Source organism: Lepus europaeus, chromosome 19 (genome assembly GCF_033115175.1).
Source record: "Lepus europaeus isolate LE1 chromosome 19, mLepTim1.pri, whole genome shotgun sequence".
NCBI lineage: Eukaryota > Metazoa > Chordata > Mammalia > Lagomorpha > Leporidae > Lepus > Lepus europaeus.
The window spans coordinates 15460717-15477278 of NC_084845.1; the positions used below are offsets into that span (position 1 = coordinate 15460717).

At 48.9% G+C, this 16562-nt stretch overlaps 1 pseudogene; it reads right to left on the reverse strand.

The window, feature by feature from the left end:
- Positions 1 to 2994: 2994 nt before the first annotated feature.
- On the reverse strand, positions 2995 to 12329 carry LOC133747677 (E2F-associated phosphoprotein-like; annotated as a pseudogene).
- Positions 12330 to 16562: the final 4233 nt, after the last annotated feature.

Here is a 16562-nt window from a genome sequence, read left to right on the forward strand (position 1 = left end):
GTATATAAGGGACTTGAACACCTGCAGATTTTGGTAGCTGTGAGGCAGTGGCAGGGCCTGGAAACCAAGCCTCCATGGATACTGAGGGTCAACTATACAACTGACACACACTGTCGTGTGACGTATTTCATAACAAGGCACCATCAAAACAAGAGAAAGTCTAAGTTTTAGCTGACAGAATACAGTGAGGAAACAGAGTCTAAGGAAACTGGAATCTGAAATAAACGTGATATGTGAGTGAGTGCCAGACGCACGCCGGATCGAGCAAAACGGACAAAACGCACCAGCCTGGGTCAGGCCATTCAGAGGATTCAAAGACATGCCGGGCAGGAAAAGCTGTCTCCCTGAGAGTGCGCTACGTAGGATGAGAAAGGACCCAAGCAGGAGTCACACTTTATTGGGTGCTTCCTGCATAAACAGCAAATGTGGCCTGTGTTGTACTACAGCTCTCTGAACAGGATCAGGAGCTATGTGGGACAGTCTCTGAAATACAAAAGTGGCAGAGAATGATGTTACCAAGTGGTTGGCAAAAGACATGGTACACATTGTGGAGGGCCACTCTGGGCACTGGGCAGGCCGAGGAAGTCTCTAACAACGGTGCAAACTCCCCACCTCTGTCCAGAAATGCAAATTATCTAATCGGGGAAACCTGCTGGCCACAGGAAAGCTTAGTCTAAGTACAAAAGTTAATTAAAAATGAATCTTAAGAATGGGATGGGAGAGGGAGTAGGAGGTGGGACAGGAATGGGGGTGGGAGGGTGGGTATGGGGGAAGGACTACTATATTCCTAAAGTTGTACCTATGAAATTTGCATTCATTAAATAAAAGCTTAAAAAAAAAAAAAAGAAGCTGTCGTTGGGAGCACAGTCCGTGCAGCAGCACTCAGCCTCTGGCTCCCCGCTAGCTCACTGCTCCCGTGCAGCGTGTGCAGTAAATCTAACTCTGCTCACTCTACCTGACTGCTCTGGTGAGTTCTCTCACCCCCAAGAACGCTAGCTCCAGTTGGTCACCTCCTGTGACACTGTGGTGGTCCACACGGTGACTTCTCCTCTGATCCCTGGGAGCCAAGCTCCCATGTGTGGTGTAACAGGTCATGGGGTGAATCTACACAGGCTGTGGGCCCTCTGGTCACTCTCAGCCCTTCTTCCTCCCTGATCTCTGGCCCTCGGGAACAGACTGCCTACCCAAGGGCACCTGGTAGTGCCCGGCCAGGGCACCTCGCTGCTGGGATCTGAAGGCCCTTGTTTGCAGATGCTCAGTAACCACTGCCCTCTCTACCCAGTACCTTCTCTCTGGTCCATCTTAATGGGCTCCCTTTGTCTTTCACAAAGATTGAAAGCTTACTGGGGCCGGCACTGTGGTGTAGTGGGTAAGGCTGCCGCCTGCAACACCGGTATCCCATATGGGCACCGGTTTGAGCCTCGGCTGCTCCAATTCCGATCCAGCTCTCTGCTATGACCTGGGAAAGCAGTAGAAGATGGCCCAAGTCCTTGAGCCCCTGCACCCGCGTGGGAGACCTGGAAGAAGCTCCTGGCTCCTGGCTTCAGATTGGCACAGCTCCAGCTGTTGTGGCCATCTGGAGAGTAAACTAGTGGATGGAAGACCTCTCTCTCTCTCAAAGCATCTAACCTTTCAAATAAATAAATAAATTAAAAAAAAGCTTACTGCTCTCCACCCCTATTTGTTCCCCATTTGGAACAACCTTGGGCTGGAGGACTTGATGCCTCAAGGGTGAGTGAAATTTTTGCTCTTATCTTCTGGGCCTGGATTGGCTACCCTGCGTCAGAGGCCTTCCTTCCTGAGCAGGAACCAATGGACGTTCTTCTAGCCAATGAAGTGCCGTTGACCCTCACCCCTACCCCAGCCCTCGCCCCCGCACACAAGTAGGCACCTGCTTTTCATCCCCTTGTCCAGCTGTACCGCCCCTGTGCTGGGCCATTCTGAAGGGCGGGGCAGCTGCTCTCCATCTGTCATGATTCATCCCTGAGATGCAGCCTAAAGAACCGGGATCGGTTTGGTCCTCAGATCCTGAAAAAGCAGCAGCATCTAGTTTCCCTCTGTAATGTCGTCTGGTCCCAGTATAAACTTCCCGAACAGGAGGCCTGGCCCTTGAATGGAACTCGTAGCTACAGTACTGACTTTCCGCTTCATCTCTTCCGTCAGTCTTTGCTAAGAAATCTCTCGTGTTCTCTGCTGTCCTTGTGAACCACGGCTATCTGAAGTCTTGTCACCCACAGTTCTGATTCTCTCTAAAAAGCATCTGCAATGAGATTCATGGAGAAGACTGCAACAAATGTTCTTGAATACAGGTTTCTGGCAGTTTAAGGAGTAGTGGACAGACCAGAACTTCCAGAACTCAGAGCGGGAAAAACACCTAAGTCTGCCTTGGATTGGCATTTTAACTTTGAGAGTTTTCTGAACTTGAGATTATTAAGAGGGAAAGGAAGTTTTGTTACCATACTTCATGTAAACCATCAATCAAGAAACTAACATACACCTGCTTTCAGTGTGCCTGTTGGTGTTTTCAGGCTTGCTGAATTTGATGTTCTCCGCTGTTGGTTTTGTTAGACACTTTGCTTTTTGAGTTTTCTGCCTAGTGTCTGTCAGAATTCTTCGGAAGTACAGTTCCCAGCAAAAAAACTCTTGCCGGGCACTTCGAGATGAAGACTTACAGCTACAGGACAATGGATCCAGGTAAAGCTGGCTGAAGAACCGCTCCTTCTTCTTCTTTTTAAATGCTAAAGAGCTTTCCTAAGTAAAAAGCTTCGTGGCTTCCCAATGTTCAGTCCCATTGGAACTGGGGGAATTAAAGGACAACAAAGGAGAGGGAGGAGAGACGAAGGTTGGTAACTACCCTCAGCCATAAAGATAAGACACTGCTTCCTCAAGGAACAACTCAGGGTTACTATTACAACAAGCACTAGGCAGGAGGAAAGGAACTGTCCACATCTGCCTCATCTACAGCATCGGGCAGTTAAATGCCAGTTGCACCATTTAGGACGTTGGAAAAATGAGACTGTCCTTGTCATAGACTGCCACTTCAGCCGAACACTTGGCACACATGACTGGGTCACAGCCTTCTCCCCTCCCAGCATCTGCATGGTTAGACCTCATTGTCTCACGCCCCGCCTTGTCTTCCTGTTCTCTGGGGCTTTGTATTTAGAACCTCCTCTTTGTTGACAGAACAGCTCATCACAAACATTGCTCTGCACTGAGTTTTGTAAGATTCACGCCTCTGGCAATCAAGGTACAGCACAGTCATGCAGGCAGGGCAACTCAGAACAGTACCACTCTTTGGAACCGGCTGTTGCTGTTGGCCTGGTCTCTGGAGTCCAAACCCGTGATCACCCCTTCTCGGTGCATCAGCCCAGGCCTGGTCTCTCTTATCTTTTTCAGGATCACACAGTAATTCATCATTTGTTAGAATCCTGTGTCTTTTCTTCTTTTTCTTTTTCGTCACCTGTGCTGCTTTGTCTTCATCCTCAGGATCAGAATCAAAACAGATGTTATAACAATACTTTGTTAGAACCATTCCAACATTCCCATTTCCCGAGGAAGATCCTGTCCTCCCTTGTTTTTATGGTAGAATGTAATTCAGTTTCCATTTCTTTTTCAATTCATCTCCACTAGATGACTCACTTTCCCCAGTAAGGTAGCCTGACGAATGTTCGGTTTTGGTCTGGAGTTCTGTAAAAGCACATCCACTCCACCTTCAGAAGTGCGCAGAGCAGGCTCCTTGTTGCCGTGCTCATCCACCACGTGAGGGCTGTAGCCGTCCGACAGCCGGTTCAGGGTGGCCTGGATGGGCTCACACAGGCCACACACCAAGCAGCCTCTTGTCTGAACCACTCCTTTTTTTCTTTTTTAAGATTTATTTGAAAGTCAGAGTTATACAGAGAGAGAAGGAGGGGCAGAGAGAGAGAGAGAGAGAGAGAGAGAGGTCTTCCATCCATTGGTTCACTCCCCAATTGTCCTCAAAGGCCGGAGCTGCCCCAATCTGAAGCCAGGCGCCAGGAGCTTCTTCCAGGTCTCCCAGGGGCCCTCTCAGGTCTCTCAGGGGCTTCCCTGAGCCCCCACCACCTGCTGAATCCCTGCAGCCAAGACCCTGACACCGTGGACCCTGGTGGGCTGACAACTATAGGCAGGGACAGTGTGACACACTCATCCAGCAGGAAGCAGTTACGGAAGTGGGACCTTTGGCCAAATGCCAAATATTTGCCATTGTTGATCTGTGGGGGGAGGAGGGGACGGAAGGCTGCCCCTGGGAAATATGGTGGTCTGGGAAAAGTCCTCAGCTAAATGTGGTGCAAACTCCACAGCTCTGCCCAGAATAGCCAACTACCTAACTGGAAAACTCACTGGACCACAGGAAAACTGTCTCTAGGGAAGCTGCTGCGACAAGCGCGTCTGTCAGATGGCAGCTCTGTGGCAGCAGCCAGCTCCTGGCTGTCCCGCCTGCCTGCTGCTCCCTGGCAGTGTGTCCAACAAAGCCAACTGTGCTCACGCGATCTGGCTGCTCTGGTGAATTCTTTCACCACCTGTGACACCAGCATCAGCCTCAACTGGTGACTTCGCGAGACACGCATGCTCTTCTATTCCTCGAGTCTCCCTGGAATAAAACTTAAGACGTAACAGTGATTGTCTCTGGAGAGTGAGGTTTCATTCTACTCTTCTGGATTTTACAAAAAAAAATTTTTTTTTACCATGTATATACATATTTCAGATTCAAAAGAAATAAATCAAAAACTGAACTCTCTAATAGAGCAAACACACCCAAACGATTCTTTGCATTTTAAAGGAGTAGGTATTCCTTACTGAATGAACGAAATAGTTTTCTTGCCTTTACCATACCCCCTTGTTATTCAGACTCATTCATAGGCTGGGACCACTAGCATCACTTGGGCTTGCTTGTCAGAAATGCAGACTCTGGCCCAGTGTCTGGCCTGGGGGTTAGGACGTTGCTTGGAAACCTGCGATTCTACATCCGAATACCTGGATTTGGGTGCCAGCTGTGCTCACAATTCCAGCTTCCTGCTCACGTGCACCTGGCTGGCAGCAGGTGATGGTTCAAGTGGCTGGGTCCCTGCCACTCATATGGGAGACCTGGACTGAATTCCCAGGTCCCAGCTTTGGCCTGGCCCAGCCCTGGCTATGCACGGGACTTTGGGACGTGAGCCAACAAATCAGAAAGAAAGAGAGAGAGAGAGAGAAATAAAGAAAGAAAAGTCTTAGTCCATCTCGCAGACAATGAGCCAGAATGCATATTGTAACAAGAGCTTCCAGATGATTCTCAGGCACTGCAGTTTGAGGAGCGCTGCCTCGGGCATTGTGTTAAGTGCTAGCAGAATGCCTTCTAGGAGCGCATGGTGCAGCTGAAGATAGAGGAAGCCCATGAAGAGAAGGCACGAGGAAGACGTGTTTAAGGGCAGCATTTGCCTAACAGCCACTGCTTGGGACACCTGCTTCCATGCTGGAGTGCCTGGGCTTGAGGTTTGTTTTTTTTTTTAAAGATTTATTTATTCGAAAGGCAGAGAAATATAGAAAGGACACACACACACACACACACACAGAGAGAGAGAGAGAGAGAGAGAGAGAGAGAGAGATTCCATCTGCTTGTTCATTCCCTGGATGGCCTCAATGGTAAGGGCTGGGCCAGGCCAAAGCCAGGAAGGTCTCCCACATGGGTGCAGGGGCCCAAGCACTTAGGCTAGCCTCTGCTGCTTTCCCAGGCGCATTAGTAGGGAGCTGGATTGGAAGTGGAGCAGCAGCTGGGACCTGAATAGGTGTCTATAAGGGATGCTGGCAGTGCAGGCAGACGCTTAACCTTCGACGCCACAGCACGGGCCCCTGGGTTTGAGTTCCAAATCCACTTCCGATTCCAGCTTCCTGCTAATGTGCACCCTGGGAAGAAGCAGGTGATGGCTGAAGTAGCTGGTTTCTGCCAATGATGTTGGGAGACCTGGACTGAGTTCCTGGCTCCTGGCTGCAGCCTTGGTGTTAGCTATTGCAGGCATTTGGGGAGTGAACCAGTAGATGGGAGCTCTCTTTGCCTATCTCTCTGCCTCTCAAATTTAGAAAAAAGAGATGGGGGCTGGCACTGTGGAATAGTGGGTAAAGCCACTGCCTGTGGTGCCAGCATCCCAAATAGGCGCTGGTTCGAGTCCCAGCTGCTCCAACTCTGATCCAGCTCTCTGTTACTGCCTGGGAGAGTAGTATGGGATGGCTCAAGTCCTTGGGCCCCTGAACACCCATGGGGGACCTGGAAGAGGTTCCTAGCTTCAGATCAGCCCAGCTCTAGCTGTTGTGGCCATTTGGGAAGAGAACCAGCAGCTGGAAGATTTCTCACTCTTTCTCTCTGCCTCTGGCTCTCTAACTCTACCTTTCAAATAAATAAATAAATAAATCTTTAAAATGTATTATTAGAAAAAAAAAAGAGATTTATTTAAATCCAACAGAAGAGAATTATTTTTGAATCCGGGGAAGATAGGAAGTGGAGGTAACTTCTGAGCTGGGCATCCATAAAGGGACTGAAAAACAAAGATTCACTGATTTCCTTTGGAGGCAGCTGGTAAGCAACTAAGTTTGGAAACTGCTAAAGGGAGTTAAACGTTTATCCTATCTTTCTGGCATGAATTTTACTTCAGTGTAAAGAAATGGCTTTTCTTATACAAGTTAGGGTGGGTGAGGGCCTGAGGGAAACAGCGGGCTTGGATGGGCACCTTGTGAGCAGCCCAGCAGTTTACACTACAAAGTCCTGGCCTTACTCCAATAGCTCTATAGGTGCGCCCAGCCTTCCTCCAAGGGGACCGCTTCCGCCAAGAGCCTGATGGGCTGCTCAGTCTGATAACGCAAGGTAGTAAAACCTCGGGAGAAACTGTACCTAATTCACACTCAGCAAAATCCTCTGTCCAGAAAGAGAGAGGAGAGGGAAGGAGAAATGGCAGGCAGAACTGGACCCCTTATCCTTAGAAACCCCAGTCTAAAAGTAAACTAGGCACTCACTCTCAGGTCCTGTCCAGAGAAGTGCCCGTCTGTTCTGATGGATGCCCTAGCCTACCCCATCTAACCCTGCTACTCCTGTCTCACGTCTGAATTCTATCTTGTGAGAAGACAAGAACTTACTCCACTCACTTCTGCTAAGCAAGCTCATCAGTTGTGTCTTTTTTGTTTATTTATTTATCTTTAACTTAGCCCCCTTTGCAGCTGGGGACTGGGCCCCGGCTTCATGGCTGTACTTAGGCTAAGCTAAGTTCTTATGAAAATATACCACTGGTTCACTTCTAACAGGTTCAGTGCCTGTAGCAAATTAAAATGACAAAAGACAGATGAACAGGAAGAAAGGTTTTATACACATACATACAAGGGCTTCACAGAAAAGAGGTGAAAACCCAAAGAAGCAAGTGAGCTGGAGCAAGTAATTGGGGGAATTAATTTAAAAAGGCAAATTAATTGGAGAAAAGTGACAAGACAAAGGAAAAGGGGTTGAGACTCCTAAGGAAGGTAAAGATACAGAGAAAATGAACATTCATAAGGAACGCCAATAGGAGCTAAAGGTCTGTTAGTAAGATGTCTTCCATGCAGCCTTGCGCCTCCAGTGACAAGCTGTCTCTTTTTCTTGGTATAACCGGTGATGGGGGGGCCAACTTCACAGGAGGAACTTAGGCCCTGCTTTTAGATAGAAAAGTCTCACTGGATAATGCCCCAGGCAGCTCAAAAGTATTTCTCTTGAGTCATGTCCACCTCAAAATCCTAAAATGTCTAAAGCACCAATGTCGTTAAAAGTTGTATTTAATTTTGGTTCCTGGGAGAGATGGAGTCACCAGCTGCAGGATCCGGTCCAAACGCTGCCGTAAGAGTCATGGCCACCCTCTGCTTAATCTGAATGCCAAGATCTCTGCCTTGTGGCTGACAACTCACAAACCCATGGGTGGCCTGTGCGACACTGGGAGAGAGAACAGGAGCCGCGCCTCTGCAGATGGGACGCACAGAAAGCAGAGTACCACCTGTGAAGTATTCTTGCTCAGAGTCAAAGCAGAGGCCGAGGACGCCTTCAGAACCTCGATGGAACTAGCAATCTGCAGGACAAAAAGGCACAAAGGGTACTGCAAAAGACTCCATAGGGAAGCCACGACGAAACCCGCTCGGCGTTTCCTATGAGAAATTCTAGAGATCGAGATCTGACAACCACGTTTCTTCATCAGAAAGATTATCAGGAAAAGAAGAAGAGAAATGGACAAGAAACTTAAAGATGGAAACCAATTTAAGGGGCACATCACTTAAATACCATCAGTGTCTGCATGTAGCTATAACTGTATCTATCGCTCTCCTGTCTGCATGTTTATTTGAACAAAGCAACTTGGAAAGAAAAAATCTGTGAGATGATGAAGGAAATTTGAACACTGACAGATATTAAGAAATTATTAAAGTCTTTTAGATGAGAAACTGTTGTTGTAGTTATATTTCAAAAATTTCTTGGAAAATAAAATAAAATAAAATTTCTTGGAGAGCTTGTTTACAGTGATTAAGATGCACGCATCCCACATCAGAGCACCTGGGTTTGATCCCAGCTCTGGCTCCCGACTCCAGCTTCTCGCCAGGCAGACCCTGGGAGGCAGCAGTGATGGCTGGATTCCTGCCACCCTTGGGGAAAAGAGGGATTGTAGCACCTGCTCCTGTTAGCTCCTGGCTTCAGCCCCAGATGTTGTAGGCATTTGGAGAGTGAGGCAATGGATGGGAGTTCTCTCTGTCTCTCAAATAACTACATCAAAATGAAAATAAATAAGAGTCTATCTTAGAGATGCACACTGATGAATTTACAGATGAAATGGTAAACTGTTTGGATTTTGCTTCAAAATAACCTAGTAGAATGAGCAGGATAGGAGGTAAACTGGGTAGTTACTAAAGCTAATTGAGACATGAGGGTTCATTATACTAGCTTTTTACTTTCATATATTTTAAAAGTTTCTCTAGTAAAGGTTTTTAAAAATATTTTTAAAAGAAATTTAAAGCATAATTGAGGCCAGCGCTGTGGCACAGAAGGTAAAGCCTCCGCCTATGGCGTCAGCATCCCATATGGGCTTCAGTTTGAGTCCTGGCTGCTCCACTTCTGATCCAGCTCCTTGCTGATGTGCCTGGGAAAGCAGTAGAAGACGGCTCAAGTGCTTGGGCCCCTGCACCCACGTGGGAGACTCAAAAGAAGCTACTGGCTCCTGGCTTCCAACGGCCCAGCTCTGGCCATTGTGGCCATTTGGGGAGTGAACCAGTGGAAGGAAGATCTCTCTGTCACTCTGTCTCTGCCTCTCTCTCTAACTCTGCCTTTCAGATAAAATAAATACACCTTAAAAAAAATTTAAAGCAGACTTTTATAGCAGGGAGAGGTGGGAGGCAGAGCACGAACAGAACTGGCGGTGCAGGATGCTACTGGATTGGGAATGCTGTAATTCAACGTGGCTATGGTGTAGGTGGTGAAGGCTGGAAACGCAGGTTGGGCGAGATGATGGCAGGCCATGAATGTAAGGCTGAGAAATTGTCACTCAATCCTGCGGTCAGTGAAGAGTCCTGAAGGTGGTAACAATCCCAGCCAAACTGCTGCAAACGCCGCTCTTACCACATGGCAGGCTTTATGCCAAGTACTGCACGTACATTATCTCAGTTGATCCGAATAACCGCCCTGTCGGGTTGGCAGCACTACCCCAACGTACAAATGCAGAGAGATGACGTAATCTGCTCAAGCTCCCGCAGCGAGTACCTAGCAGAGCCAGGGTGAACGCTGTGCCTGTGACGTTGCCCGCTCTTCAACCGGACTAGGCCTGCATTCATTTGCCTTGTGATCTAGCATTTCATTTAAGACTTTGTTTGAAAAAATGCTTCTGTGCCTTAGAAAAGTCTGGAAACCACTGCTGGGGATGGTGTGCAACTGCCGAAGGCATTAAAGGCAGCAAAGCGTAATTATTAGGACACAGTTTTACAACCAGATAGAACTGATTTCAAACTCTGTTCCTACCACTTCGCTAGCTAAGTGATCTTTGGGCAGCCACTCTGTCAGGGGCTCGGTTTCATCCCTCATTAGACGGGAATTAGACCAATATTCCGAAACCCTTAATAAGTGCTAGCCTGGTTCCATACACACGAGCGCACAGTAGCTGTCGTGTTCTCGGCTCAGTCCAGTCCAATCACGCCCCGGGCAGAGTCATGCTTTGAGAACTGACATCCACAACTGCGCTCAGTTCCTTTTCTTTCACAGAGCTAGAAAGGTGCGGTGACTTTCCCAAGGGCACCCACAGAGGAAGGGGCAGGGCCAGGTTCTGTTGGCCTTCAACGCCACAATTTTTAGGTACACATTTTAACGTCCTGTCCCCACAGGACATACAGAACTCCCAGGTACTGAGCGTCTACACTGTGTAGATGCTAACAGGCAGGTGTAAGGATTTTCAAAGAAACAATGCTCGCAGTAGCTCCAAGTTGGAAACCACCTAAATGTCCATCAATAAAAGGATGGGTGAATAAAATAGGGACTATCCATACTTTGGGATGCTGGGTACCCAGTAGTAAAAATGAGAGTGCTATATGTGTTCTTTGGCGGCGTCCCAAAAACATAATGCTAAATGAAAAACACCCAATTGCAAAACGACACTCACAAAGCTTAAAAACATGCAAAGTGATACTGTATGTTTGTGGGGAAAACATAAAACCACGGATGGGAAAGATCTCTGCTCTCCTGAGGATTATGCCACTTCGGAGGAGGGGAGAAAACGGGATCAAGAAAGACACAAGCAGAGTGCAGTCCCGTCTGCCATATTTGATTTCTTAAAACAAATCTGACGCAAACAGACCAAAACATCCAGCTGGACTAAAGCAGGCCAGTGTGTGCGGAAGACTTTTGTTAATACGGTTTCTTATATTTTTATCTGAAACATTACATATATAATATATATGTATTATATATATATATAATATTTTAAAGCGATGACAATAAAGACCCCTTAAATAAATAATTGCCCAAAACCTGGAATTCTGGTGGCTGACACGTGCTCGTCATGCTGCCTCAACCCAGACCGCAGAGAGCCTGGTTTACTGGGAAGGTCCTTGGTCGCTTCTGAGAAGTGATCACAGCCCGTCACTCTTAATGACTAGTCTCCCATTAAGGCCTCCCACTGCATGTCCTGACACCCAACAGACAAACCTACACCAACATTCTTGGGTGCTCCACGCCTAGCCCCACAAGGAATCCAAACAAACAAAACGCCCTCAAGCCTCCCCCACCAACAGACCAGACCCCCTCATGCTCCCCACGGTGAACCTGAGCTCCCCTCCAAGGCTGGTGGCCCGAGATAAGGTCCTTCACACCCCTTATGACCAGCGACTGCTTCCACATTTGTCCTCCTGTCAGACTCCCCTTCCCCCTTGGGATACGCAGTCACTTTCCAGGATCTCTGAAAGTCCCACTCAGGTAAATCAGCCCTCCCATGATGCCCCAGAACTTCCAGAGTCAACCTCATGGACTTGGCCAGGGGCCTCACGTCTGCCCGCCCCCTGCCTCCTTGTCCACTTGGCTGCCCTCACCCGGCCTCCCTGAGATCCCTCAGCTCAGGGTTTCCTTGGCTAGCTCCATCACTTCCTTCCAGTCTGGGGTACGAGACACCTCCTCAGCCTGACCTCCCCCGCGTGACTACCCACCCTAATGCCCTTTCCATCTTTCTGCTTTACCTTTCCCTAGAGCCCGAAACCCTCCCTCGCTGGGCCAGGCCTCCTTCCCAGAGCCAAGTCCAAGGAAGGGCAGGGACGGGGCGTGGCCGTCCCTCCGGCACGGGTGGATGGAGGACCAGCGATGGAGGACCCCCCCCCCCCCAGCACAGACCTCCTTACACCCAACAGAACATCTGGGGCTCCCCCTCCCCAGGGGTGGCGGAGGAGGGCTAACTTTGCGCGCCTCAGAGTCTCAAAGCTGAAAACCCGTCTCAGTATGTCTTCAGCATCCGATCACCCGCACCAGCGATCGGCCTGGGTACATTTCTGAGTGGCTGCTCCGATGCGAACACTGACAACACGGCCCGGTGTTCGGGACCACATTCTGCGCGGGCATCTCTTCATTTCTCACGCTCACGGAGGACGCCTCCCAAGAGCTCACGGGATCTCAGAGCAGCACAGTCCAACCCACGCCCGCCGAAGACCCAGCCCCAAGCACATTTCTTACTGTGCTCATCCGTGGGAAAGTCAATTTTCAGTTCCAGCGTGGCTTCCACCTCCAACACTAACTGCTCGGCCTCCCCTGGGTCCATGGCCTGGGTGGGACCCTGGGCGGGACCCTGGGCTTCGTCATCTTGGACCATCGCCATTTCCTCACCGGGTCGCAGCGGCTCCCAGGGGTCGCTGCGGGACTTCCGGTCTTTCCTCCCGCGCTTCCGTTAGGGGTCGCTGTGCGCATGCGCCCTGGGTTGGCCTGGGGCTTCCCTCTGGACCTCGGGTTTTTTGTCACACGTGGCTTTTTGTGACACCTGTGTTGTTGAGCACCCGCACTGGACGGCGGCTGGAGGCCTCTCCGGAGGGCCTCAGCCCTCTCTCACAGGCCCCTGAGGGGCGCATGCACACGGAAACAGGTTCAGGAAAGGCGGGAGAGTTGAGACACAGAGAGTGCAAATGTGCGAACCCCCAAACATGAGGCGGCCCCTCAACTCCTCAGAACCCAGACTCACACACACACACACACACACACGATGTAAAATAGCTCTTGAGATAATACTTGGAACAGATTGTGCTAAATAAACTATTCCTATTTCCTTCATCTCTTTTTCACCTCTTTTAACGTGGCTATCAGAGAACTAACAATTAAAAATGGCTTACGTTATATTTCCGTCAGATAGCACTGGGGTTGATAAAAGGGTACATTGCAAAGCTCTTTCCCCCGTGACTGACACATAAGAAATGTCTGAGTTCTTTAAACGTATCTACCAGAGTGCTTCCCTATAAAAATCCTTCCACCTGGGGCTGGCGCTGTGGTGTAGAGGGTAGAGCTGCCACTTGTGGCGCCGACATCCCCTATGGGCCCTGGTTCGAGTCCTGGCTGCTCCATTCCCATCCAGCTCCCTGCTACTGCGCCTGGGAAAGCAGCAGAGGATGGCCCAAGTACTTAGGCCCCCGTACTCACGTGGGAGACCCGGAAGACGCTCGTGGCTCCAGATCATCAGCCCAACTCTAGCTGTTGCTGCCCAGTGTGCACTGAACCAGCAGATGAGAGATTCTCTCTCTCTCTTCTTTGTAGCTGTGCCTTTCAAATAATAAATAAATATTTAAAAAAAATCTTTCTGCCCTTTGGAACTCGGCTGTAAGTGGGGAGCACACAGCAGGTCAGTGAACACGGAAAGAAGGCGTTTTCAGATGACGATAAGTAGACGCTGTAGGAGAAACGAAACAGGCAGTGCAATCAGGGATTGGCGGTGCCTCTTTAGTGAAGGTGTCAGGGAATCACCTACCAAAGGAGCTGGCGCCCCGACAGCCTGCAGCAGAGGTTCCAAGCCAAGGGAACACAGGCCACAAGAGCCCTGAGGCAGGAATAGGCGTCTATCCTTGCAGAAAAAGAGACATGCTTAAGAAACGAGCCCCTGAGCTGGAGGTGTGAACAGCAGTCCCAGGAGGCTCCATAGGCCAGGGTCACTGGTGTTTGAAGCTGTCTCCACCCAAGACCCTAAAACATGTATTGCATGAAAGGAATTAGGTTACCACTTATTGTATTAAAGAATGAATGGTATTAGCTAGTATTATCTTTTGGAAAAGTGAAAAAATACTCATTCAAACCATAGTCTGCAAGGCTTAATTCTCTCTCAAGACCTTGGGAGAAGCTGCATGAGAGAATATTTAGCAAGAGATTTAGGGCTGGCGCTGTGGTGTAGCTGGTAAAGCCTCCGCCTGCAGTGCTGGCATCCCATATGGCATTGGTTCTAGTCCTGGCTGCTCCACTTGTGATCCAGCTCTCTGCTATGGCCTGGGAAAGCAGTACAAGATGGCCCAAGTGCTTGGGCCACTGCACCCATGAGGGAGACCCGGAAGAAGCTCCTGGCTCCTGGCTTTGGTCAGTGCAGCTCTGGCCATTGTGGCCATTTGGGGAGTGAACCAGCAGGTGGTTCTCTCTCTTTCTACCTCTGCCTCTCTGTAACTCTGCCTTTCAAATGAATAAATAAATATTTTTTAAAAAGAGAGAGATTTGAAAGCGATCACTCTGCAGTGTAATGCATGGATGGGGTAGGGACAAAAGCAGGGACAGGGGGTGGGAGATCAAGGGAGGGTCCTTCATAGGGGCCCGGTTGGGAGATGACAGTGGCATCCACTGCGACTTCAGTAGCCAGATAGCAAAAAGCCAACACGTATTTTGGAAACCTTAGTAAACTGAAGCCAAAGGATTAGACTTAGTGAAAGAGAGGAGTGAGTCAAGGACTACTGAGTTTTTGGTCTGAGCAACTGGCTGGATGCCAGTGCTGTGCACGGTGACTTGGGTTCTAGTCCCAGTCCAGCTGGGTGACCATGGCAAACAAATGGCTTCCTCTTTCAGCTGAACCTCAGTTTCTTGATCTGTAAAATGGGGATTGCCATGGAGATTCGATGATATTAGGCACAAAAAGCACAGGTCTGACACATGGGCAGTACTTAAGCTTCTACTGTTACCATAATCAATTCTGCCCACTGTCGTACTGAAGTCGTAAATGCATGGGCTCGGAAGCTAGTCAAATCTGAGTGGAGTCACTTGAATTTTATGATCTTGGAGAGGTCAGTTCACATCTCCGAGTCTGATTCCGCCTCTGTAGAGGGAGTTCATAATACCACCAGCTGTCTTCACACAGTGGTGAGGATTCGGTGCAGTCTTGGGTGTGAAGTACCTAGCAATCGGTGTGGACACAGTATTTGCTCAGAAAGCACAGGACTCTAAATGCTAGAGTAATTTCGGTTTTTCTTCTATATGTATGTTTAGCTGAGCAAAATCAACTTATAATATGCCTTTATATATTATAGTATGATATGATATATGCTCACTGGAAAAATGTAAGCCATATACAATGACATAAAGTGGCAAAGGACAGTTAACCTGCCTCCCCTCCTCTTAATTCCCTAAGTAACCATGGTTGACACTTGCATAGCCTTTTGGAATTTCACACACACACACACACGTGTGTGTGTGCTCACATTCCTGCTGTCCTTGAGAAGGCTGAGAATTCCAACCCCAGAGCCCTACAGATCCAGGTTCTAGTCCTACTCCTGCTAATACGAGTACTGGGCAAATTACTCAACACCCTAAGTGATCATCAAATACTCCCTCAATTTCCTTTTCTTTTTCTTTCTTTTTAAAAAAAATTTTTTTTGACAGAGTGGACAGTGAGAGAGAGAGACAAAAAGGTCTTCCTTTACCATTGGTTCACCCTCCAATGGCCGCTGCGGCTGGCGACCATCTTTTTCTTTCCCTTCCTTCCTTCCTTCCTTCCTTCCTTCCTTCCTTCCTTCCTTCCTTCCTTTCTTTTTGTAAAAAAGGTACAGAGGGGCTGAGGGAGAGAGAGGTCTTCCATCCTCTGGTTTACTCCCCAAATGGCCCAGCAGCTTCTTCTGGGGCTCCCACATGGGTACAGGGGCCCAAGGACTTGGACCATCTTCTGCTGCTTTCCCAGGCCATAGCAGAGAGCTGGATTGGAAGTGGAGCAGCTGGGACTCCAACAGGTGCCTATGTGGGATGCCAGCACTGCAGGTGGCAGCTTTATCCATTAAGCCACAGTGCCAGCCCCTGTTGAACTGTTTAATTAGTGGAGCATTAAGCCTTTGACTGTGATGTAAGATACTGTCTTCTTTATGCTGCTATGCAACTACTTTTGTGGCTTCGTAAGATGTCTGGGATCTCTTTCCATACTGAAACTCACCTTGCTTAGACACGGTGTTGAAGGAGTGGACCCTCCACCCACTCCTCATTGAAGTTTCTGCTTCTGAGTGGTTCCCTGGGGCTGGCTGTAACAGAGGCCACAGCCTGTGTGGCGCCTGGACCTCCCTGGCTTTGGAGGTAGGTAATAGCCTCATTTGCCCAGGAGGTGGCAGGCAGAACCCAAGCCAGTACACAGGATAATGTGGGGGTTGTTTGCAGCCTCCTATCTGTGGGACTCCGGCCCTTGGGACCCAGTGTGGTTTCTGAGGTTGCATCTTGGTTTCCTTGGGGGGGGGTGTCCATGTAACCTACTTTTCATGGGGAGACCTAAGGCAGAGATTCTGTTTGATGTCATTGTTTTACAGAACCTGCTGTCTAGAATATTGTATCACTAGCTTTATGACTTATTATAGAGCTGGTTTTTAAGGGAGTCTGCAGGCTATGGTGAATGGTTATTTTCATTCTTCCTCTTTCCCCACCATACACATACTGTTCCTTGGTTCTGGGCCCTTCTCCCTCTCTTCCCAGGGTCTAAGTCCCTTCCTCCTACTCCCAGGACCAATCTCTTCTCTTTTTTTGGACAGGCAGAGTGGACAGTGAAAGAGAGAGACAGAGAGAAAGGTTTTCCTTTACCGTTGGTTCACCCTCCAATGGCTGCTGTGGCCGGCGT